At 44.0% G+C, this 24,869-nt stretch overlaps 1 protein-coding gene across 3 annotated transcripts in view; it reads right to left on the bottom strand.

Annotated features, from left to right (window-relative positions):
• The window catches only part of TBL1X (transducin beta like 1 X-linked), a 257,751-nt gene extending 256,964 nt beyond the window's left edge, over positions 1 to 787 (bottom strand). For all 3 annotated transcript variants that reach the window (XM_045383223.3, XM_045383228.3, XM_074029344.1), the window contains exon 1: positions 565 to 787. The gene's annotated coding sequence lies outside the window, so the exon portion shown is untranslated. The remainder of the gene's footprint in view (positions 1 to 564) is intronic.
• Positions 788 to 24,869: the final 24,082 nt, after the last annotated feature.

Raw genomic sequence — 24,869 nt, 5'->3', positions numbered from 1 at the left:
GAGTCCGGTGCACTCAGCAATCTAAACTATAACCTTACTTGCTCTTCCTCGAACACTAGACCATTTGTTGTTCTGGTTGTGGGGGGAGGGGGACCCGAGGTGAGGTTTTTGTTTTTGTTTTTGTTTTTCTGAGACGGAGTCTCGCTCAGTTGCCCAAGCTGGGGTGCTGTGGCACGATATCGACTCACTGCAACCTCCACCTACCTCCCTGGTTCAAGCAGTTCCCCTGCCTCAGCCTCCGGAGTAGCTGGGATTACAGGCGCACGCCACCACGCCCAGCTAATTTTTTTGTATTTTTAGTAGTTTTAGTTTCACCATATTGGCCAGACTGGTCTCGAACTCCTGACCTCAGGCAATCCGCCGGCCTCGGCCTCCCAAAGTGCTGGGACTACAGGCGTGAGCCACCGCGCCCGGCCGGAGGTGAGTTTTTAAGAGGCCGGTCCTCCATCAAAAAGGCGGACCTCAAAATTACCCTGCAAAATATTGCCGTAAAACGTCAATGATGCAAAATGACTGTTGCTACACCATCATTAGAGGACATCAATAAAAAAAATACACACTTACACAGTCTCCATAATTGTGAATCAGCAGAATAGATTGTGTCTTATTACGTATCAGTTGCCATTCAAGGCCCCCCAGAAGGACTTGGTGGGGCCTTCCCTTGAGCCTGCCCTTCGTTGCTCCCGGGCTCCCTGGGCTTGTGCAGACTGATGCTGACTATTACATGCAATCGAAAAACGAAGGGTGCAATAGAAAACCCGAGCGAAAGAGCTCATGATGCAACCCTGCCCTGGCTACACGTGCTTCCCTTCCCCCACCGCCTGCTGGTGGGAGCGCTGCGTTTTTTCCGCCTGTAGGGTCACATTGTGGTTGATTGATTCTCCTTTCGCCTTGCTCAGTCATTCAGATTTGGAAAGTAAATAACAAGTTGACATCATTACAGCTCTGGGCTTTACGCGGACGCAGCCCTCGGCTACCGCACACTCTGGAGTAGCTGCGCAGCCAACCGGCCTCCTAGCTTGCCAGACCTGCTTGTGGTTAGCAACTGGAAATTCAAGCTAAACTTGGTTAAAAGGCCTCTTTGTGTGTTTTGATCACTTGGCAGATGCCAATCTTTTAAAGTATGGGAAAGTGGTGGAAATCATCACTCTCAAACTGGAGCACTGTGTGGCCAGGATTTATAGCTGATCTCCTGTAACTGACAAAGCAAAAGAGCTCAGAATTCATCTTGACTGGTTGGTAATAGCCCAATAATCCCACCGGCCTTATTACCCGTAAAGAGTCAATATCTTTTATCATAGATTCACAGGGCCCCAAAGGACACTGTAAGACCTAAGACAGGAAGAGAGACCGCCTACATTTATCATGAACTCACCAAAATTCCTCTTTTTGAAATGCTAGATGGGCTGTACGGTAGGTGATAATTAGACTGTGTTATTTAATCTGTTTCAACGATTTTTCAAATGTGCAGTCCTATAAGGTGGGAGAAAACAAGGAAATAAAGTACAGCCGGAAGGAGCTAGTGTATTCTGAGAAAGCTGAAGGATAACAGGGCGAGGGGTCCACAATGATGTACACAGATACCCACTGCACTAGCCATGTGCGTGTGTGCGTGTGTGTGTGTGTGTGTTGCAAACACTTATTTTCAGTTATTGACTGGAGGGAGGGGAAAACAAGAATCTGCTTGCAACAAATACCACCAGCATTCCCCATATACAGTACCCAAAATTTTAATTAAAAGGCAGTAGGAATTCACACAAATATACTCAACTAATCTTTCACAAAGGAGCAAAGGCAATTCATCCTTTTTAACAAGTGGTGCTGGAACAACTGGACACCCATATGCAAAAAAAAAAAAAAAAAAAATTCTAGACATAGGCTTTATATCTTTCACAAAAATTAACTTAAAATAGAACATACTCCCTAACATAAAAGGTAAAACTATAAAAACTCTTAGAAGATAACATAGGAGAAAATCTAGATGACCTTGGGTTTGGCAATGACTGTGTAGCTAGAACACCAAAAGCATGATGCATAAAAGAAAAAAAACAGTAAGTTGGGCATCACTAAAATTTGAAAAGTCTACAAAAGACACTGTTAAGAGAATGAGAAGACAAGTCACAGAATGGGAGAAAATATTTGCAAATTCCATATCTGATTAAGGATTGTATTTAAAATATGCAGGCCAGCTTAGTGGCTCACACCTGTAAAACTCTGCTTGAGGCCAAGAGTTGGAGGCTGTTGTGAGCTATGATCTCACCACTGCACTCCAGCCTGGGCAACAGAGAAGAACTTGTCTCTAATTTTTTCAAGTGTGTGTGTGTGTGTATATGTGTGTATGTGTGTGTACATATATATGTACATATGTGTATATGTGTGCGTGTGTATATATATAATTCTTAAAACTCCACGATGAGAAAATAAACAACTGAATCAAAGAGCAAACAATCAGAAAAAAATCTCATCAGAGATATACAGATGGCAAATAAGCATACGAGAAGATGCTGAACATCATGTATCATTAGGGAATTGCAAATTAAAATAACAATGAGCTACTACTACATACATTAGAATGGCTAAAATTCAGAAAACTGACAATCCCAGATGCTGACAGGATACAGAACAACAGGAACTCTCATTTGTTGCTATTGGGAATGCACAATTGTACAGCTACTTCAGAAGACAGTTCAGCAATTTCCTACAAAGCCAAACATAGTCTTACCGTACGGTCAGCAGTTGTGCTCCTAGGTATTTACCCAACTAAGTTGAAAACTTACATCCTCCAAAAACCTGCATGCAGAGGTTTATGGCACCTTTACTCATAATCACCAAACACTGGAGGCGACCAAAGTATCCTTCAATAGGCGAATGGACAAACAAACTGTGGCTCACCCACATAGTGGAATATTACTCAGCACTACAAAGAAATGGCCTATCAAACCCCCAAAACACAGAAGGGAACCTTAAATGCCTATTGCTAAGTGAAAGAAGCCAGTCTGAAAAGGCCATATACTGTATGATTCCAACCATATGACATTCTGGAAACGGCGAAACAGGTAAGACGATAATAAGATCAGTGGTTGCCAGGGGTTCAAGGAGGAGGAAGGGATGAATGGGTGGAACACAGTGGATTTTTACAGTGGTGAAACTACTCTGCGTAATACTGTGATGGTGGATACACGTTATTATACATATAAGTGTGTGTGTATATATACATTGGTCAAAATTCACAGAATGTACAACACAAAGAGGAAACCCTCACGTAACTATGGACTTTAATTAATAATAATGGATCAACACTGGCTCCTTAGTCACTACAAACGTACCACACTAACTTAAGATGTTAATAACACTGGAAGCTGGGGAAAGAAACACTGTAAGTCTGCACTATCAGCTCAGTTGTTCTGCAAATCTAAAGTTCTTCTAAAAAAATAGTCTATTAATAATTTTTTTGAAAAAAGAAACACAGGCCAAATGCTGTGGCTCACACCTGTAATCCTAGCATTTTAAAAGGCTGAGGCAGGAGAATCACTTGAGCCCAGGAGTTCAAGACCAGCTTGGGCAACATAGTGAGACCCCATCTCTCAAAAAAAAAAAATTAGCTGGATATGGTGATCTAAGCCTGTAGTCCCAGCTACTTACTTGGGAGGCTGAGGCAGGAGGATCAGTTGAGCCCAGGAGTTCAAGGCTGCAGTGAGCTGTAACTGTGCCACTGCACTCCAGCCTAGGTGACAGAGCAAGACTCTGTCTCTTAAAAAAATAATAATAATAATAAATAAAAAATAAAAACAAACAAAAAGGAAAGAAAGAAAAAGAAAGAAAGAAAGAAAGAAAGAAAGAAAGAAAGAAAGAAAGAAAGAAAGAAAGAAAGAAAGAGAAAAGAAAGAAAAGAAAAGGGCAAAAGAAAAAAAGACAGGCGGGAGAGATATTAAACTTCTCATGACCTACTGCCTGGTTTTCACTGACTCTAGTGTCTAACCTCCCCCAGGCCCATCTAATTTTCAAAGACTCTTGACACATGGGCCAATACCTTCCATGACTGGCGTAGTCAGAAATCCCTGATCTTCCAAGGATTGACCCAAATTCCTGGGATCCACTTGCCTCACTGTTAAATTACAATCTTCATGCCTGTCCCTTTCCTACTCTTTTTTTTTTTTTTTTTTTTTTTTTTTGAGACGGAGTCTTGCTCTGTGGCCCAGGCTGGAGTGAGTGCAATGGCACAATCTCAGCTCACTGCAATCTCCACCTCTCGGTTCAAGCGATTCTCCTGCCTCGGCCTCCCAAGTAGCTGGGATTACAGGCACCCACGACTATGACCAGCTAATTTTTGTATTTTTAGTAGAGACGGGGTTTCACCATATTGGCCAGGCTGGTCTCTAACTCTTGACCTCAGGGGTCCACCCTTCTCGGCCTCCCAAAGTGTTAGGATTACAGGCGAGAGCCACCACCCCCGGCCTTCTACTCCACCTTTTTTTTTAAATCAAAGTTTAGGTAGATCTTATCATCATCTGTTTAGAGAGGAGAGAGGCTGAATAATATCCCTAACTTTTCATGTTATATGACTCAAAAGAAAGACCAGACAGTGCAAATAGGTCCCTAGGTACAAATTAAAAGTCAAAGCAAAGTCCAAGTTTGCTTTAAATGACAATGGTATTCAGTAGCTGCTATGCATAAAGAACCATTCATGATAAAGCAAATTATTCATATCTGTTTCCTGAACTAATTTAGTGTGGGAAACTCATGGAAGTGTTATTTGGCAACCTCCAGATATATGTGTAGGCTGCACAAAAGTCCGTTCTTGCTCTCCCAAGATATTGAAATTGAAGGCATGCTGGAAGTGATAATCTTTCCTTGATGTTTATAGATGATGACTTTTCTCTGAATAAGGGCCCACCATGAGCTTCCCATATGAGATGAGGAAGGGGGAAGGACTTTCCAACTTCATTTACAAACCTCTGATCTTTCTTTGCTTTTGAATTTTGCTTCTAATTTTCCTTAGAGAGACTAGAACCAAAACTATGAAGGAAGCTACTTGTATAGGTGGCATTATGTGAGGTCGTACTTAGAGAAGTATACGAAGAGGAGTGAAGATAAAAAGACCTATCACCTGTCATGGAGCTGAGATAAGGTGGCTGAAAACCCCTTTTGTATCCCTTGACCTAGGTAGCCACCCAATACTTTTTTGTTGTTTTTTGTTTTGTTTTGTTTGTTTGTTTTCCCTGATGTTATGAGCCAGGATGAATAGTTTCCTCACAAAAATTTGTATGTTGAAGTCCTGATCCCCAGTACCTTAGAATGTGACTGTGTTTGGAGATAGGGCCTTTAAGAAGGTAATGAAGGTAAAATGAGGTCATTTGGGTAGGCTCTAATCCAATCTGACTGGAGTCCTTTTAAGAAAAGGAGATTAGGACACAGACACGCACAGGGAGAAATCAGTCATCTATAAGCCAAGGAGAGAGGCCTGAGAATAACCCAACCCTGCTGACACCTTGACCTTGGATTTGATCCTCCAGGACTGTGAGAAAATAAATGGGTGGTGTTTAAGCAACCCACTCTATTACAGCAGACCCAGCAAACCAATGTATGTGAGCTGTTGCTATTCTTCTTTTTTCATTTCAAATTTTGTATGTAGTTATCATTTGAATCCTGAAAACACTTTGCATTTGGCATGGAGGTGTTCATGTACAGTATCATATTTGATTCTTCCAGATCCTCCCTGGAGACCCAATATTCAGATGATAAAATTGAACTCAAAAGGTTAAAGAATTGAGGGAAAGGCCGAGCACAGTGGCTCACACCTGTAATCCCAGCACTTTCGGAGGCCGAGGCAGGCGCATCGCTTGAGCCCAGGAGTTCCAGACCGGCCTGGGCAACGTGGCAAAACCCCATCTCTACAAAAATACAAAAAATAGCCGGATGCGGTGGCACATGCCTATAGCCCCAGCTACTCAGGAGGTTGAGGTGGGAGTATCACTTGAGCCTGGGAAGTGGAAGTTGCAGTGAGCTGAGATCATACCACTGGACTCCAGCCTGGATGACAGAGTGAGAACCTGTCTCAAAATAAATAAATAAAATAAATAAATTGGAAGTAGAAAATTTTTTAAAAATTGAGGGAAAGAATCATAATGTGTCTGTGCCTCAGACCTCCTTCAGCAATTTAGTGAATATTGTTTCTAAATGCGTAAAATAATGCATTGATACATCAGATAATACATAGGATTACAAAGAAACCCAATTGTGTTAAAACATAGTCATCCAATATTGTTAAAAATTCTAATATAGTAATACATGCGCCGCTTTTTCAATACATTAAATTCAAACTCTAGAGGTGATTCTAATAAATTCCATCATTTCAAAGTAGTGATGAGACCAAACAAAATCCGCTTCCACAGCAACCTACTTGGAACATACATCAGATTTCTTTTCTTTTCTTTTCTTTTCTTTTCTTTTCTTTTCTTTTGAGACAGGGTCTCACTCTGTCACCCAAACTGGAGTACAGTGGCACAATCATAGCTCACTGCAGCCACCAACCCCCACCGGGCTCAAGCCATCCTCTTGCCTCAGCCTCCCGAGTAGCTGAGACTACAAGCATGTGCTACCATGCCCGGCTAATTTTTTATTTTATTTATTTATTTATTTATTTATTTATTTATTTATTTATTTATTTATTTTTGAGATGGAGTCTCACTCTGTTGCCCAGACTGGAGTGCAGTGATATGATCTCGACTCACTGCAACCTCCACCTTCTGCGTTCAAGCAATTCTCCTGCCTCAGCCTCCCAAGTAGCTGGGATTACGTGCCACCATGCCTGGCCAATTTTTGTATTTTTAGTAGAGACAGGGTTTCACCCTGTTGCCCAGGCTGGTCTGGAACTCCTGACCCCAGGTGATCTGCCCGCCTCAGCCTCCCACAGTGCTGAGATTATAGGCATGAGCCACTGCACCAGGCCTAATTTTTTATTTTTTATAGAGATGAGGTTGTCATCTCTAAATGCAGTCATCAAGATACATAATATTACAATGCCATATTTTAAAACTCAAAAATGATGCAAAAACTCTATTGCAAACAAAATACGAAAATGTTATATAAAGCTCATTCTGTTTGGTAATGATGATGGATTCTAAAAAGCAGAAATGGTCAGTGCCTCGGGCCCAGCCGCCCATTTAGAAAAGGTAAAGGTCATTGGAAAGATTGGCCAAATCAAATGTACCCTAGGAGATGCAGAAGCCGGCCAGCAAAGGAAGAGCTGAGTGGGTAGGAAAAGTACTAGATCAAAGGGAGCAGCAGATTTTGTTTTCGATCTGGCAAAGCTTTTATAGTTTCGAAACATTTTCAAACATTCTGTCACTGATTGTCATAGTAACGTATGAAGTGGTTGGGGAAATATTGTCATGATCATATTCATTTTACAAGGGAGAAAAGTTGACTCTCAGAGAGGTTAGCGGCTGGGTTAGTTTCCTGTCACTGCTGTAACAAATTGCCACACACTTACTGGTTTAAAACAGCACACATGTATTATCTGATGGTTCTGGAGGTCAAAAATCCCAAACGGGTGTCACTGGGGGTAATGGTTAATTCTACATGTCAACTTGACTAGGCCTCAGGATGTCCACAAAACTTACTAAACATTATTTCTGGATGTGTCTTTCAGGGTGTTTCCAGATGAGATTTAGCATTTGAATCGCTGAACTGGGTAAAGCAGATCACCCTCCCCAATGTGGGTGGGCACCCTCCGACCCACTGAGGACCTGAACAGAACACAAAGGCAGAGGATGGCTCGATTTGCCCTCCCTTTGCCTGACTGTTGAGCTGAGACATTGATGTGCCCTCTATACTTCGGGTGCTCAGGCCTTCAGACCCAAATTGGAGTCTACACCATTGGCCCTCTAGCTCTCAGGCTTTTAAACTATGCCACTATCCTTGCAGCTTGCAGATAGAAGATTACAGGCTTCTCAGCCTCCATAATCTCATGAGCCAATACCTTAATAATAAATCTCTTTATATCCACATATATATACATATATATAATATTGATTCTGTTTCTCTGGAGAACCCTGACTAACACATTGGGTAATATCAAGGTGTCAGCAAAACTGTATTCCATGACTGGGCATGGTGGTTCATGCCTGCAATGCCAGCACTTTGGGAGGCTAAGGCAAGAGTGTTGCTTGAGCCCAGGAGCTTGAGACCACCCTGGTCAACATAAGAAGACTCCATCTTTTAAAAAATGAAAACAATTAGCCAGGCATGGTGGCATGTGCCTGTACTCCCAGGTACTTGGGAGGCTGAGGACTGCTGGAGTCCAGGAGGTCGAGGGTGTAGTGAGTCATTGCACTCTAGCATGGGAGACAGAATGAGACTCTATATCAAAAAAAAAAAAAAAAAGAAGAAGGAGAAGGAGAAAGGGGGAGGAGGAGGAGAGAAAGAAAGAGAGAGAGAGAAAGAAAGAAAAAAAGAAAAGAAAGAAAAGAAAGAGAAAGAAAGAGGAGAAGGGGAAGAATAAGGGGAGGAGGAGGAGAAGGAGAAGGAGAGGAGGAGGAGGAAGAGGAGGAAGAAGAAGAAGAAGAGAGAAGGGAAGGGAAGGGAAGGGAAAAGAAAAGAAAAGAGAAAAGAAAAGAAAAGGAAGAAAAGAAATTCTTTCTGTGGCTCTAGGGGAAAATCTGTTTCCTGACTTTGCCCAGTGTCTAGAGACTGCCGGCATTCCTTGACACGGGACCTCCTTCCTCCAACTTCAAGCCAGCAACAGAAGGTCAAGTCCCTCTTACACAGCATTATTCTGGCCTCCTCTTCTACCTTCCTCTATTTTTAAAGATCCTGTATAACCCAGGATTTATAGCCTGTATAATCCAGAATAATCTCTCCATTGCAAAGCTCTTCATGTTAGTCACATCTGCAGTCCCTTTTGTGATGGAAGGTGATGTCTTCACAGGTTCCCAGGGATCCCAGCACAGACAATTTCAAGGGACCACATTCTGCCTTCCATAGTGGCCTTGTAGAATGTCTCCCACTAAAAGCGGGCAGAACACGTACAAATCCAGCTCCTCTGATTCCAAAACCCACAGCCCACCCCACACCAACCTTGGTGTCTCTCAAGGGGTGAATACGTTCAGAGGCCACTCTTTGACCAAAATGGAAAACAAACCAAAAATCAAATAAATACAAAGCGCTGCCTGTGTTTACTCAAAGAGCACATGGCAGGCAAGAGTTGCAATTTCACCCAAATAACACTCAGCTGTTGTAGCTACAAAATAAGAGATACTATCCTTTTCAAGGATTTCCTCCCCTTCCCCCCTTTCTTTTGGTAACCATATTTCCTTCAAAGAAGTTATGGGCCTGTAATCCCAGCACTTTGGGAGGCCGAGGCAGGCGGATCACTTGAGGTCAGGAGTTCAAGAACAGCCTGGCCAACATGGTGAAACCCTGTCTCTACTAAAAATACAAAAATTAGCCAGGTGTGGTGGCAGGCAGCTGTAATCCCAGCTACTCGGGAGGTTGAGACAAGAGAATCGCTTGAACCCGGGAGGCGGAGGTTGCAGTGAGTGCAGTGAGCAGAGATTGTGCCACTACACTCCAGCCTGGGCAACAGAACGGACTCGGTCTCAAAAAAAAAAAAGAAAAGAAAGAAGTTATGTACTTCCAGGCCGGGCGCGGTGGCTCAAGCCTGTAATCCCAGCACTTTGGGAGGCCGAGGCGGGCAGATCACAAGGTCAGGAGATCGAGACCACAGTGAAACCCCGTCTCTACTAAAAATACAAAAAATTAGCCGGGCGCGGTGGCGGGCGCCTGTAGTCCCAGCTACTCAGGAGGCTGAGGCAGGAGAATGGCGGGAACCCGGGAGGCGGAGCTTGCAGTGAGCCCAGATCGCGCCACTGCACTCCAGCCTGGGCAACAGCGTGAGACTCCGTCTCAAAAAAAAAAAAAAAAAAAAAAAAGAAGTTATGTACTTCCCCCCTGCCCCCACCATTTGTTTCCACTTCTGCATTTCTTTTTTTCTTTCTTTTTTTTTATTTTTTATTTTATTTTATTTTTTTTTGAGACAGAGTCTCTGTCACCCAGGCTGGAGTGTAGTGGCACAATCTCGGCTCACTGCAACCTCCGCCTCCCGGGTTCAAGTGATTCTCCTGTTTCAGCCTCCCGAGTAGCTGGGATTATGGGCGCACACCACCACATCTGGCTAATTTTTGTATTTTTAGTAGAGACGGGGATTCATCATGTTGGTCAGGTTGGTCTCGAACTCCTGACCTTGTGATCCGCCTACCTCGGCCTCCCAAAGTGCTGGGATTACAGGCAGGAGCCACCACGCCCAACCACACTTCTGCATTTCATGCTTAACTTTTAACACTGGCTGTAGAGAACGAGTGTGGGAGACAGGAGGATTTTATAGACAGTTTCTTCACAAAAATTATCTCCCACACAGTCAAGCTCCACACCACATTGACAAAGAAAATCCCCGAGGCAGGTGGATCACCTGAGGTCAGGAATTCAAGACCAGCCCGGCCAACATGGTGAAACCCTGTCTCTACAAAAAATACAAAAATCAGCTGGGCATGGTGGCACATGCCTGTAGTCCCAGCTACTTGGGAGGCTGAGGCAGAAGAATCGCTTGAACCCGGGAGGCAGAGGTTGCAGTGAGCTGAGATCACGCCACCACACTCCAGCCTGGGTGACAGAGGGAGACTCCATCTCAAAAAAAATAAATAAATTTCTTTAAGAAAAGCACAAGTGAAACTCAATAGGAGTGGCCTCTTTGATGTTATTACTTTTACAAAATCAGCAGCCACTTGATAAGATGGGACATACATCATGTATAATATACCCTGACAATCCCTCTCCTACATGTACACCCAAGAGAAGTGAAAGTTTGACTTCCTGCAAAAACCATATGCAGAAATCTTTACTCACATTTGCCAAAACCTGGAAACGATCCAGGTGTCCTTCAACCGGTGAAGGGATAAATAAACTGCAGTATATCCATACAAGGGGACATGGATATGGATATGGATATATCCCCTTATATGGATATACACTTTTCAGTGTTCACTCACGAACACTGAAAAGGAGGAAGCTATTGATCTGTGCAACAGCATGGATGAATCTCAAATGTAAATGGCTGAGTGAAGGAATTCAGATTCAAAGGTGACATCTTCCATGGTTTTGTGTTTCATTTCTGTTTTGTAGAGACAGAGTCTTGCTATCTTGCCAAAGCTGGTCTTGAACTCCTGAGATCAAGCAATCCTTCCTCCTCAGCCTCCCAAAGTGCTGGGATTACAGATGTGCGCCACTACACTCAGCCATATTCCATGGTTTCGTATGGCATTCTGGAACAGGCAAAACTACTGGGACAGAAAGATCCTCCATTGTTGGGATTGAGAGTAGGTTGGGGAAAAGGTTGACTACAAAGGGTCATGGGGGAATATTTTTGAGGGACTGAGCTGTTCTGTATCTTGATGGCAGTGCTGGTTGCACAACTGTCAATGTTAGTCAAAACTCATAGAAGTGTATAGTCGTCACTCAGTATCCACAGGGGATTGGTTGCAGAACCCTCTATAGATACGAAAATCCATGGATGCTCATCCCTGATATAAAATGGCACAGTATTTGCATATAACCTATGCACATCTTCCTGTATAATTTATTTTTATTTTATTTAGTTAATTAATGTTTTTTGTTTTTTTTTTTTGAGACGGAGTCTTGCTCTGTCACCCAGGCTGGAGTGCAGTGGCGCAATCTCGGTTCACTACAGCTTCTGCCTCCCGGGTTCCAGCGATTCTCCTTCCTCAACCTCCTGGGTAGCTGGGATTACAGGTGCATGCCACCACGCCCAGCTAAGTTTTGTATTTTTAGTGGAGATGGGGGGTTTCACTGTGTTAGCCAGGACGGTCTCGATCTCCTGACCTCGTGATCTGCCTGCCTAGGCCTCCCAAAGTGCTGGGATTACAGGCGTGAGCCACCGTGCCCGGCCATGTTGACATATTATATTGATAGACAGGGTGTTGCTCCATTGCCCAGGCTGAAGTACAGTGTTGCAATCATAGGTCACTGTAGCCTTGAACTCCTGGCTCAAGCCATCCTCCCACCTCAGCCTCCTGAGTAGCTGGGACTACAGGTATGCGCCACCACACTCAAGCTAATTTTTGTATTTTTTGTAGAAACAGGGTCTTGCTATGTTTCCCAGGCTGGTCTCAAACTCTTGGCCTCAAGTGATCCTCCTGCCTCGGCCTCCCCTAAAGTGCTGGGATGACAGCATGAGCCACCTCATTCAGCCTCTTGTATAATTTAGATAATCTCCAGATTAGTTATAATACCTAATACAGTGTAAGCGTTGTGCAAATAGTTGTTATAGTGTATTGTTTAGGGAATAATAATAAGAATAAAAGTCTGTACATTCTCAGTGCAGATGCAACCATCCATTTTGTTTTCCAAATATTTTTGATTTGAAGTTGGCTGAATTCACACATGTGGAAGCCGTGGATACAGAGGGCCAACTGTACTCTAAAAGCATTAATTTTAGCAAATTTGAGAAAGGCACAGTAAAGCTACATGGAATTAGAGCCCAACCTTTTCCCCAGTACCTGTGTAAGGAAGGCTTTATGGCTTGTTATTTTCACCAGAGCACAGCCATTTGATAAGTCCAGATACAGGTCTTGTAGAGATCTTGAAATGTCCCTGAGGGGAGGGAGGGAAAGGAAAGAACATTTTAGTATACTTCTGATATAATGGTGAGAATTGATCACATTTTTAGAGATAACTATTTATTTATTTGTTTATTTATTTATTTGAGATGGAGTCTCGCTCTGTCGCCCAGGCTGGGGTACAGTGACGCAATCTCGGCTCACTGCAACCACCACCTTCCAGGTTCAAGCGATTCTTGCGCCTCAGCTTCCCAGGTAGCTGGGATTACAGGCATGCGCCACCACGCCTGGCTAATTTTTGTATTTTCAGTAGAGATGGAGTTTCACCGTGTTGGCCAGGTTGGTCTCGAACTCCTGACCTCAAGTGATCCACCCACCTCGGCCTCCCAATGTGCTCCCAATGTGTGATAACAAGCATGAGCCACCACGCCCGGCCAGAGATAAGTATTTAAAAGAAAACTCCCCCCACTCACAAAAGGCTGCAGCAGCACACAGCTATCCAACTGCGTGGGTGTTGGGCAGGTTGACACCAGCCGGTAGAGATGTTTCGAGGAATGGTTTCAGCAATGGTCAGGGCGTCAGGCAAGGAATGTTTTCTGGAATGGGAGAAAAATAAGTATGCTTCTGGCCGGGCACGGTGGCTCATGCCTGTAATCCCAACACTTTGGGAGGCCAACACGGGCAGATCACTTGAGATCAGGAGTTTGAGACCAGCCTGACCAACATGGAGAAACCCCATCTCTACTAAAAATACAAAATTAGCCAGGCGTGGTGGTGCATGCCCGTAATCCCAGCTACTCGGGAGGCTGAGGCAGGAGAGAAAATCACTTGAATCCGGGAGACAGCGGTTGAGGTGAGCCGAGTTCATGCCATTGCACTCCAGCCTGGGCAACAAGAGCGAAACGCCGTCTCAAAAAAAAAAAAAAAAAGTATGCTTCTAAAAGGGTAGTTTTTCCTTTGCACAGGTCCCTTTAGATGACTAAAATAAACTTTTTCAGTTGACTACATAATTTCAAAGTGGTTTGAATTTTTAATGTTAAAGTTCTTCCCAGAAGTTTAAAATGGAAAGGTTTCACGTATGAGCTAAGAATATGAAATGGTGGCTGCCTCTCTCCTGGTTTTATGTATTTTTGTGTAAAGGGGACAAAGATAGACATTACAATAACTGCATTAAATACGTGATTCTATTTTTAAGATAAATTAATGTTTGTTGAAACATTAGGTATGCAATGAAATGTTGTAAATAAAAACCTAAGAATGTCCAAACATCCATAACCCCAGTCCAATCACTAGAAGGCATCATACAAACCTAAAATGAAGGAGATTCTACAAAATACCCAATCAGCACTGCTCCAGACTGTCTAGGGCATCAAAGACAAGGAAGCATGGTAAGCCAGTCACAGCCCAGAGGAGCCCAGGGTGACACAATGACTTAATGCAGTGTACAATCCTGGATGGGGCCCTGGGACAGAAAAAGGACATACATGGAAAAACTGGGCATTGAGTTATTAGTTATGTACCAAGATCAGCTTCATAGTTGTAACAAAAGTACTATGGCGGCATAAGGCTTTAACAATGGAGAAACTGAATTATACACAGGAACTCTCAATCTTATCTTTCTGTAACTAAAACTATTCTAACATTTTACAAGTTTGCTTAAAAAATTAGAATGCTCCACTGCAGCTGATTTGAAAGATAATTATTTTGAAGGCCGGGCACAGTGGCTCACACCTGTAATCCCAGCACTTTGGGAGGCCGAGGCGGGCGGATCACGAGGTCAGGAGATCAAGACCATCTTGGCTAACACGGTGAAACCCTGTTTCTACTAAAAATACAAAAACTTAGCTGGGCGTAGTGGTGGGCGACTGTAGTCCCAGCTACTCGGGAGGCTGAGGCAGGAGAATGGCGTGAACCCGGGAGGCGGAGCTTGCAGTGAGCCGAGATCGTGCCACTGCACTCCAGCCTGGGCGACAGAGCGAGACGCCGCCTCAAAAAAGAAAGAAAGAAAGAAAGAAAGATAATTATTTTGAAACATACAAAATTTCTATACGTACACACATGTAAAATTGCGTTTTTTTTGAGAAAAGGTGTCACTATGCAAATTAAAAACCAACAGGTGGTAGGAGCTGGGTGTGGTGGCTCATGCCTATAATCCAAGCACTTTGGGGGGCTGAGGTGGGAGGATCTATTGAGTCCAGAAGTTCAAGACCATCCTGGGCAACATAGTGAGACTCCATCTCTACAAAAACAATTTAAAAAAAATTATCAGGGTGTGGTGGTGCACCTGTTGTTCCCAGCTACTTGGGAAGCTGAGGTGGGATCACTCGAGACCAGGAGGTCAAGGCTGCAGTGAGTTATGATCGCATCACTGCACTCCAGCTTGGGTGACAGAGCAAGACCCTGTCTCATAAAACCAACAAAAGAACAGTGGTAGAAGACTCCATCTCCTCCCATTTTCCCTGCTCTTCTTTCTTCCCTGCCCACCCACTCCTCACCATGCTCATGCTGTTCCCTGAATGTTTGCAGCTTCTTCTTGTCACCTGCACCCAGTGCTGCTTCTGTGGGGACGTCTCCTCCAGGAGGGACCCTAGGCTTCTTGGAGCATTTCGGTCTCTGCTCTGATGGGTGCCTTCTCCCTCCCTCTTCACCAGTCTTTCTTTCATGGGCTAACATGTTCATGTTCATTTGCTCATTAGTTTTTTGTTTTTGTTTCTTGAGACAGGGTCTGGCTCTGTCTCCTAGGCTGGAGTGCAGTGGTGTGACCATGGCTCACTGCGACCTTGGCCTCCCAGGCTCAAGCCATCTTCCCACCTCAGCCTCCTGTGTAGCTGGGTTTACAAACGAGCGCAACCATGGCCAGCTAATTTTTGCATTTTTCTTGTAAAGATGGGGTTTGCCATGTTGCCCAGGCTTGTTTTGATCTCCAGGCCTCAAGCGATCTTCCTGCCTCAGCCTCCCAAAGTGCTGGGATTATAGCCATTAGCCACTGCGCCTGGCTTGCTCATTAGTTTTAATTGTCTGTTCCCCCAACCAGAATATGAGCTCAGTGGATGTGAAGAGGGTTGAGATGGAAGGAAGGGAAGGGGATATAAGGGGAGGAGATGGAAGGGAAGGGGATGGAAGGGAACGGGAAAGAAAGGGAAAGGAGAAGAGAAGGGAATGGAGGGGTGATGGTCTTTTGATGTGTCCATTGCCTAGGCCACAGCCCTCAGTTATTCCATCAAATACCGTTTTCATTCTCTAGGGCTGCTCAAACAGGGAACCACAAACTAGATGGCTTAAAACAACGCAAATTTATTCTGTCAGATTTCTGAAGGCCAGAAGTCTGAAGTCAAGGTGTTGGCAGGGCTATGTTCCCTCTGAAGGCTCTAGGGGAGGAGGATCCTTCCCTATCTCCTCCAGCTCCGGATGGCAGCTGGCAGTCCTTGGTGTTCCTTGCTTAGTAGCTGCATCACTCCAATCTCTGCCGCCATCTTCACATGGCCTTCTCCCTCCGTGTGTGTGTGTGTGTGTGTGTGTGTGTGTGTGTGTCCAAATCTCCCTCTTCTTTCTCTAACAAAGACACACATTGTCCAGTTAAGAGATTTACCACCCCCCTTAATTCAGTATAGCCTTGATTCAAGTTGATCACATCCACAAAGACCTCATTTACAAATAAAGCCCCATTCATAGGTACCAGGGATTAGAACTTGAATTTATCCTTTTAAGGATACACAACCCAACCCACTACAAACACTAATCTAAGTGTTGCTTCCAGGCTGTTTTGAGATGTAAATAAGGTCCATAATCAGTTGACTTTAAGCCGAGGGAGAGATTATCTTGGATAATCAGGTGAAAGGCCTCTATAGCAGGACTGAGGCTTCCCTAAAGAAGAATAAATTCCCCCTGTGGACAGCCAGTGCCCAAGAGCGTTCCAGTCCACCTTCTTAACTGTCTTCCCTACAAACTTCAGGCCTGCCTGCCCAGCCCCACCCAATGACATAAGCCAATTCCTTGCAATAAATCTCCTAGCATGTATCTTCTACTGGTTCCAGTTCTCTGGTTGAATCTCGACTGGTCTATCAGGATTGGAGAACTGCCTTGTGTTTCTCAGATACACACAAAGATACACACAAGTGATACAATTGGTTCTAGCATCACTAAGGGCCATTTGTGTTCTGTGAGAACCATTTGTCAGCAAGGCACTGGGGTTCCTGTTCCAGGGCACCTAAGCAGGAGTTCTTGGCCCACAAAAGTGAATGTTGAATTTTACTGTGTAAGCTCCAAGGATTTAATTTTGAACTGAGTTTTCAGGAATTATTTTTCTACTTAAGCATACTCAATAAAGCACTTATAGACTTGTAAGGGATCCAAGTTTAAATGTTTTACACTGGACCAGACCGTGAATGTTGGAATCCAGACACCTGGCTTTGCCACTTAGTAGCTGTGTGGATGGAGCAAATTATGCAACTTCATCCTTCTAAATTCCAAGCTGTTTGTAAATAAGGAAGGAATACTACTAATAATAGTACCTTCCCACTTGCGTGAGCAAATTGCATTAGATATTATATGTAAAACTAATGTAGCTAAAAAATATACAAGGTAAACTTACACAATCCTCATTAAATTATGTATTTGTGAAAGAGACTGCACATAAGGAGAAGGTAAGGGCTTTTTTTCCTTCTTTGGGAGATCCTTCTGCTACAACGTCAGAAATCATTCAGGTTTAAATACTTTCTATTCTTTTAACTATAAGTTCACTTGGTATTAAAAAAAACAATTTTGCCAGAACCTATGCACAAATTTCAGAAGTTATATAAATATGACAGAAATGTAGTTACAAGCATAAAGGTTTTTTTTGTTTTGTTTTGCTTTTTGTTTTTTGGTTTTTTGAGATGGAATTTCGGTCTTGTTACCCAGGCTAGAATGCAATGGCGCAATCTCAGCTCACTGAAACCTCTGCCTCCTGAGTTTAAGCGATTCTTCTGCTTCAGCCCTCCGAGTAGTTGGGATTACAGGTGCCCGCCATCATGCCCAGCTAATTTTTTTGTATTTTTAGTAGAGACAGGGTTTCCCCATGTTGGCCAGGCTGGTCTCGAACTCCTGACCTCGGGTGATCCGCCCGCCTCGGCCTCTCAAAGTGCTGGGATTACAAGCATGAGCCACAGTGCCCGGCCCAAAGTTGTATATTTTATTTGCCATGTAAAATATTTTAGAGGGGAAACGCCATTGGATAAGTTAATAAAAAAATAGGTAAACATTTTTGTTAGGGTTCATTTATACTAAAGTCATTGAAAATAGAGACTTGTATAAAATGAATGATCCAACTCTTTTCAAATTGCATTAGTTATAATTTCTAATGGATCTGGAAGTTTTTAGGTACTACTTCATTTAACACAATTCTGACTTCCTAAGTAATGATTCAAAGCTATTCTTAAAATAGCAACTTAGTGGCTCCTCTAGCAAAAATAAACAAGCTGAAACAAAAACCCTTTTAGTAATATAAATTTAATTCTGATCAAACAAACATTCACTGAGTACATTTTATGGATTTGTGGGGGAAAAAATAAAAGACACAGCCTTATCTTCTAGAAACTTATAATCTCTTAGGAGACAAGCCCTTTTTTTTTTTTTTTTTTCAAGTTTTTATTCTTTTTTCTTTTTCCTTCCATTTCATGGTGCTCTACACATCCAGAGAAACTTCTCTAGTAATAAACTATAGAAATGATCCTTGAGTCTTAGGAGAAACTCTTAACTCTCATAAAAGTTGTGAGTGATAAATAGTAGAAATGAGGGTGTGTGTTTGGGGTGAAGGTTAATCATCTGACAAGGATTTACATATCTATTTTTCTAAGTTTGGACTTTGCCTAGTGTGTGTTCTAAAAGTTTGCTATTCTGTATTCCTTTCTTTTTGAAATTGCTCTATTTATAATTTTATTCAATGAAATACAGAAATATTAAAATGAAAGGAGAAAACCATCTAATTTTGAAAGGCACATCCAGTGTGACTTCATGATATTCCACCATAAATTACTGAGGATAATTGAAGAAACCATGTTCACCAACAGGTTGAGGCCTGCAAATTCCACAATCTCCATTGCAGTGCGGGCCTGGAAAACTCAAAACAGCACACACCTGTTCTCTGGCAGGAACTCTTTCTATCACTTCCTTTCCTTTCACCTGCTTTCATCTGCCGACTAGATTTCTGGGAGATTATAGTGGGGAATGTCTGACATGTGCTCACGGCAACCTTCTCCAAGTTACCCAAACCTTAGCCTTGAAACCTTCTGTAACTACTTCTCCTCCCCACCAACCCCAACAAGTCCCCACAAGCTTCCCGTCCAGCTCCTCCTGCCTTTGCCACCCATTATCACCTGCCCTTTCCTTCCAACCCCACTGCGCATGCTCAGGACCTCTTTCACCATAACTACCAGCACTTACTCAGTCCCTGGCCTTCTCCAAAAACCAAAGCAGGTATGAGACCCTTTCTGGCCATCGGGTTGGAGAGAGTAGGCAGGGAGGACCAAGGACACCAGCGCTCACATCTTTGTTCCCACTGCCACGGCCATTGAGGATGCCGAGAGGCTGTGGCCTTGCTGAGAAGCCACGCAGCTCTGCACACAGGGTGGGTCACTAGAAGGAGGTCACCATTTCCACTAGTGAGAATGATTCGGCTGAAGCTAATGCGTCATTTAGCCTGTTTAGAGAAACAGGCAGCATCTTAAGGTGTGTTTTTTTTTTTTTTTTTTTTTTTTTGAGACAGTCTTGCTCTGTCGCCCAGGCTGGAGTGCATTGGCGCCATCTAGGCTCACTGCAACCTCTGCCTCCCCCGTTCAAGTGATTCTCCTGCCTCAGCCTCCCAAGCTGGGACTACAGGCGCGTGCCACCACGCCCGGTTAATTTTTTGTATTTTTAGTAGACACGGGGTTTCACCATGTTAGCTAGGATGTTGTCCATCTTCTGATCTCGTAATCTGCCCGCCTCGGCCTCCCAAAGTGCTGGGATTACAGGCGTGAGCTACCGCACCCAGCCGTTAGGGTGTGTTTTGAGGCACACACTTTAGTCCCTGGGAACCCTAAAGAGCTAAGTGTTCCATAAACAAATGTGACGGTGGTCCCACGTCATGCCTAGTAGCAGGTTACGATTCTTCTGTGCGTCCTGTTGCTGTCTCCTTTTCCTCTATGGAAGGAGTGCGACTCTACCCCTGGGGCTTGGGGCTGTATCTGTGGACTCCCAGTGATGATCTGGCCCAGATCTCACCCTTCACCCAACAAGGAAACTCTGTCCCTGTTACTGAATTTCCAACTTTTGTCAGATACACAACCTTCTCCAAGTTACCCGAACCTTAGCCTTGAAACCTTCTGTAACTACTTCTCCCCACCAGCCCCAACAAGTCCCCACAAGCTTCCCGTCCAGCTCCTCCTGCCTTTGCCACCCGTTATCACTTGCCCTTTCCTTCCAGCTCCACTGCCCCTGCTAAGGACCTCTTTCACCATAACTGGATTCTTCTGACAGTCTCTGAATCGCCTCTGCCTTTAGCCAGCTTTAACCGTGGTGCGTCTTTGTTCTCGCGGGTGGCTCATGCATCTGTAACAATCTGCTCCTCCCTACCTACTTCACTTCCCGCCTGCTTTTCCAGTGGCGCCCAGCTATTCCTGTCTTTTCTGAATATCGGGGAGCGCTTGGGGCCTCTACCAACCATAGGGAACTTAGCACATCCTGCCTTATATCCCAGCTGAAGCTTTCACTTTACATCTCATTCTGCCTGAGTTGTAAGGTCCATGATGTCCCCGCATCATTTGTGATGCCCAAGGTATACTTGGGTGGGGAAAAATGTCCTTTCTTTGATTGGTTGAGTAGTTATTCCAAAAGTATGATACAGTAAGTGAGGATACAAAGGAGGGAGGAGCTCTGCTTCAGAGCTGGAGCGGAGGGTTTTGAAGAGTGGGGAGGGGTCCGGCGCCATGGTTCACCCTGTAAATCCCAGCACTTTGGGAGGCCGAGGTGGGCAGATCACTTGAGCCCAGGAGTTCCAGACCAGCCTGGCCGACACAGTGAAATCCCGTCTCTACAAAAACTACAAAAATTAGCCGGGCGTAGTGGCATGCCCTGTCGTCCCAGCTACTAGGGAGGCTGAAGTGGGAGGATTGCTTGAACTCGGAGACTGAAACTGCAGTGAGCCATATTCTCCCCAATGCACTCCAGCCTGGGCGACAGAGCAAGACTCTGTCTTAAATAAATAAATAAATAAATAAAGGAAGGAAGGAAGAGTGGGGAGGGGCAAGGAAGAGAGACATGACGGTAAATTTCCTTGGGAAGGGGGCACGACTGGAAACTGTGTTTTTTTGTTTTTTGTTGTTTGTTTTCTTTTTTTTTTTTTTTTTTGAGACGGAGTCTCGCTCTGTCGCCCAAACTGGAGTGCAGTGGCCGGATCTCAGCTCACTGCAAGCTCCGCCTCCCGGGTTTACGCCTGCCTCAGCCTCCCGAGTAGCTGGGACTACAGGCGCCCGCCACCTCGCCCGGCTAGTTTTTTGTATTTTTTAGTAGAGATGGGGTTTCACCGGGTTAGCCAGGATGGTCTCGATCTCCTGACCTCGTGATCCGCCCGTCTCGGCCTCCCAAAGTGCTGGGATTACAGGCTTGAGCCACCGCGCCCGGCCTTTGTTGTTTGTTTTCATTTTTATTTTTTGAGATGGTGTCTGGCTCTGTTGCCCAGGCTAGAGTGCAGTGGCGCGATCTCGGCTCACTGCAAGCTCCGCCTTCCGGGTTCGCCATTCTCCTGCCTCAGCCTCCAGAGAAGCTCGGATTACAAGCATGCACCACCACGCCCAGCTAAATTTTTTTTTTTTTTTTTTTTTTTTTTTTTTTTTTTTGTATTTTTAGTAGAGATGGGGTTTCACCGTGTTAGCCAGGATGGTCTCCATCTTCTGACCTCATGATCCGCCCCCGTCAGCCTCCCAAAGTGCTGGAATTACAGGCGTGAGCCACCGCTCCTGGCCCACTGGAAACTGTTTTGGGACGCGGCCATGGTGGGAAACTCCCTTGGGAGAGGGGCATAATGGAAAACTGCGTTGAGAGAGGGGCCCTGACAGGACCTTGGGAGAGGGGCATGATGGGAACCATACTACGGAGCGACAGAATGCCCAGAGTTAGGTCCCCCTCCCCCTCGGTCCCCCGCCGCATGGGACCCGTTGAAGGAACTACCTGGGTTCCGTTAGGGCGGGCTGGGAAGAAAGATATGATGGAAAGACGCGGGGAGACGTCTCAGTGGTCTACTATGGTTGCTCCTGGGCTGGAGAAGATCAGGTACAAGGCGGGGGTTGTGGGCGGGGGCTGAAGGAAAGTGGGATGTTATTTTCCCGTTTCCTTCCCTTTCAAGTGAGCCAATGTTGACATCACCGCATGTTCGTTTCCAAACAAATATTTCTAAACAAAATGGCCTGTGTCTCGTCTTTTAAAAATCCCACGTGTATTCTCGCGGCCAAGTCTTTGTTCAAATATTCCCTTTGTCCATGAAGGCCATCACCCTGCCTCTCCAAGCCTGCCCCCCCGGCCCCCCTTCCTCCAAGTCTCACTGCTTCTGTGAGGCCTCCGGGGCCTTTCACAGCCCTGAGCCTTGGGGGCCACCCTCTGTACCGGAGGAAGCCATGTAGTCTGTGTCATCAGTTCCCATTGCTGTCTGCATTTTGCATTTCTACCCTGCAAGCTGGGCCTCTCCTGAGGGCCGACTCTTCTTTATGACAGTCACAGTGCTATGCTTTCTGTTCATTGACATATCATGAGTTCAAATGACAATTCTAAAATGGCTTGTGTGGTCTTGGGGGAAACGGATCTTGTCTAAGAAGGGGAGAAGGGAGGGTGGAAAAGCCTGTGAGTCACAAGGAATTGGCTACTTTGGGAACCAGCCACCTCTAGTAGTTTTGTCAGAGACTGAAGCGTGGGAGTGTGGTGCTGTGGGCGGGAGACTCATATGCTTGTGTCCTACAATTATTTCACAGAGAATGCCAACCTTTACATCCTGCTATGTATAGTACAGTGCCTTGCACACAGGTGATCAATAATTAGTTGAACACAGGAAAGTGTCCTTGAATATTACTTTCATTTAAAAATAAATTCAATGAATTACTGACACATGCTACAATGTGGAAGAACTTCAAAAACATTATGCTGAGTGAAAGAAGCCAGACACAAAAGATCACATATCACATGATTTCGTTTATATGAAATATCCAGAATAGGTAAATCCATAGAGACAGAAAGTAGATTAGTGGTTACCAGGTGCTGGAAGAAGGTGATGGGATGGGGAGTGACTATTGAATGGGTATGGGGCTTTTGGGGAGGCTGGTGAAAATGTTTTGGCTCTAGACAGAAGTGAAAGTTGCACAAGTCTGTAAATGTGCTAAATGCCACTGAATTGAACACATTAAAGTGGCTAATTTCGTTATGTGAATTTCATCTCAACTAAAAACACAGGAAAAGCTTTTGTAAAACTTTTTTCAAAATAAGATTAATTTAATACATGAAAAAGTAACCAGAAACCATTTCCCCACGGGACTGCAGAAGCACAAAAGACCCTTCTACTTGATGTTTGGCCAAGTTTTTATTTCAGAAGTAGCAAAAAGAAACACCTGCAATCAGAACCTACTGCAAATATACATATTAGTGTAGGTTCAGTCTCCTCACATATTTCCCAGCATTGATTCCTCAGCCATCTATATTGAAACCAGGATGTTGATTGCTTAGGCTTCATTGGGCAAATAACTGTTTTCTTCCTTCATAGAGGCAGTAAATGATAACAGCTTAGCTCATAGAAAAAGGATAAGCAATACCAGATTAGGAACATATCAAAAGCTGTATCGATCTATAGATTCTACCATCTACAGAAATTCTGGTCAGTGGCTGTTAGCTACAAGAACCTGTCAAGCAAGATCAAAGTGTAGAAATACAATTTGTATGTCTTTGTCCAACATTGAAGGGTGGAATTAGAACACATCAAGAGGGAAATGTGAATAATGTAATATTAAACACTTAAACACTACATTTTTGTGCCAAAGCTGGTTGAAAAGGAATAAAGTAACGTGCAGCAAAAATAACCCTTGGAGGGCAAAGGTGTGGTGGGGTGGGGAAGAGAAGGAAGAGGGTAAAACAGAATATTCCAGCTCATGGGTCTCCTGAATGGTTCTTGTTGAGTTTCAATCACTCATTTTATATTCCGTTGCAGTGTCTACTACACTGGCCTTGGGCTAGATTGGATTTTTGTCTTTATTTAATTTAATTTATTTATTTATTTACTTATTTTTGAGACGGAGTCTTGCTCTCTCGCCCAAGCTGGAGTGCAGTGGCACAATCTCGGCTCACTGCAACCTCTGCCTCCCGGGTTCAAGTGATACTCCTGCCTCAGCCTCCCTAGTAGTTGGGATTACAGGCTTTTGGTTTCACGTGACTAGATTGTCTCTAGGATCAAATGTTTATCCTAACTACAGCTCAAAGAATTACAAGTGTATTTTCTGTTAGAGTCTTGTAGAGTCATTTTGCTTTCTTCCAAAACACAGCTTTTTCATTAAAGCCTCTTGAAAATGTTTGCTTAGTGGTTGCAAAAGCAACCTGTAGCACAAAAAATATCAAGTAAAAATGGTGAACAGAATCTGTGGGTGTATTTTCCCTGTGCCGAATTCCCCTCTCTTCCTCCTCCCCCATTCCCTGCTTCAACAGCTCCAGATCAGTAGGAAAAAATCCAACTGATATATGCCCTACAAAGGGTGGTTTCGCCTCCCTCTTGCCAACATGATTTAGTTACGTAAAAAACATCAACTCTGAAAAGCATAATGCATTCATTCCCACCAAAAATAGTGCATTTAGGTTTATTAATGTTTGGGAACTTCAAGTAATGGAAAAACTGAGCCACATAAAAAGAGTTGCATGATAAGTTGCTCTGAATTTAGCTCCATTTTATGATTAAGAACCCAGCACAACCAGTTGACAAGTCAGCCAGGCCTGTTGACCTTGCTTAACTTCCTTCTGAAAGCTCAGATGAAAACAAAAAGTTCCCTAAGCAGATGAAAATAGCTGCAAAAATAAATACAATATCTTGCTACAGGTTAAATAGGCTCTAATGGGGCTTTAGAAGATATTAAATGTTTTAAACAGAAGAGTGGTTAAAAATAGAGAGCAAATGTAAATAACCCAAGATTTTTTTTTTTTTTTTTCCTCCAAGTTATTTTGGGGCTGAAAATTGCAGGTGGAGGAAGATGAGTAAGT

The sequence above is a fragment of the Macaca fascicularis genome, chromosome X, assembly GCF_037993035.2.
Source record: "Macaca fascicularis isolate 582-1 chromosome X, T2T-MFA8v1.1".
Taxonomy (NCBI): domain Eukaryota; kingdom Metazoa; phylum Chordata; class Mammalia; order Primates; family Cercopithecidae; genus Macaca; species Macaca fascicularis.
The sequence above is the reverse complement of the archived record's forward strand: the minus strand, read 5'-3'. Positions and strand labels throughout refer to the sequence as shown.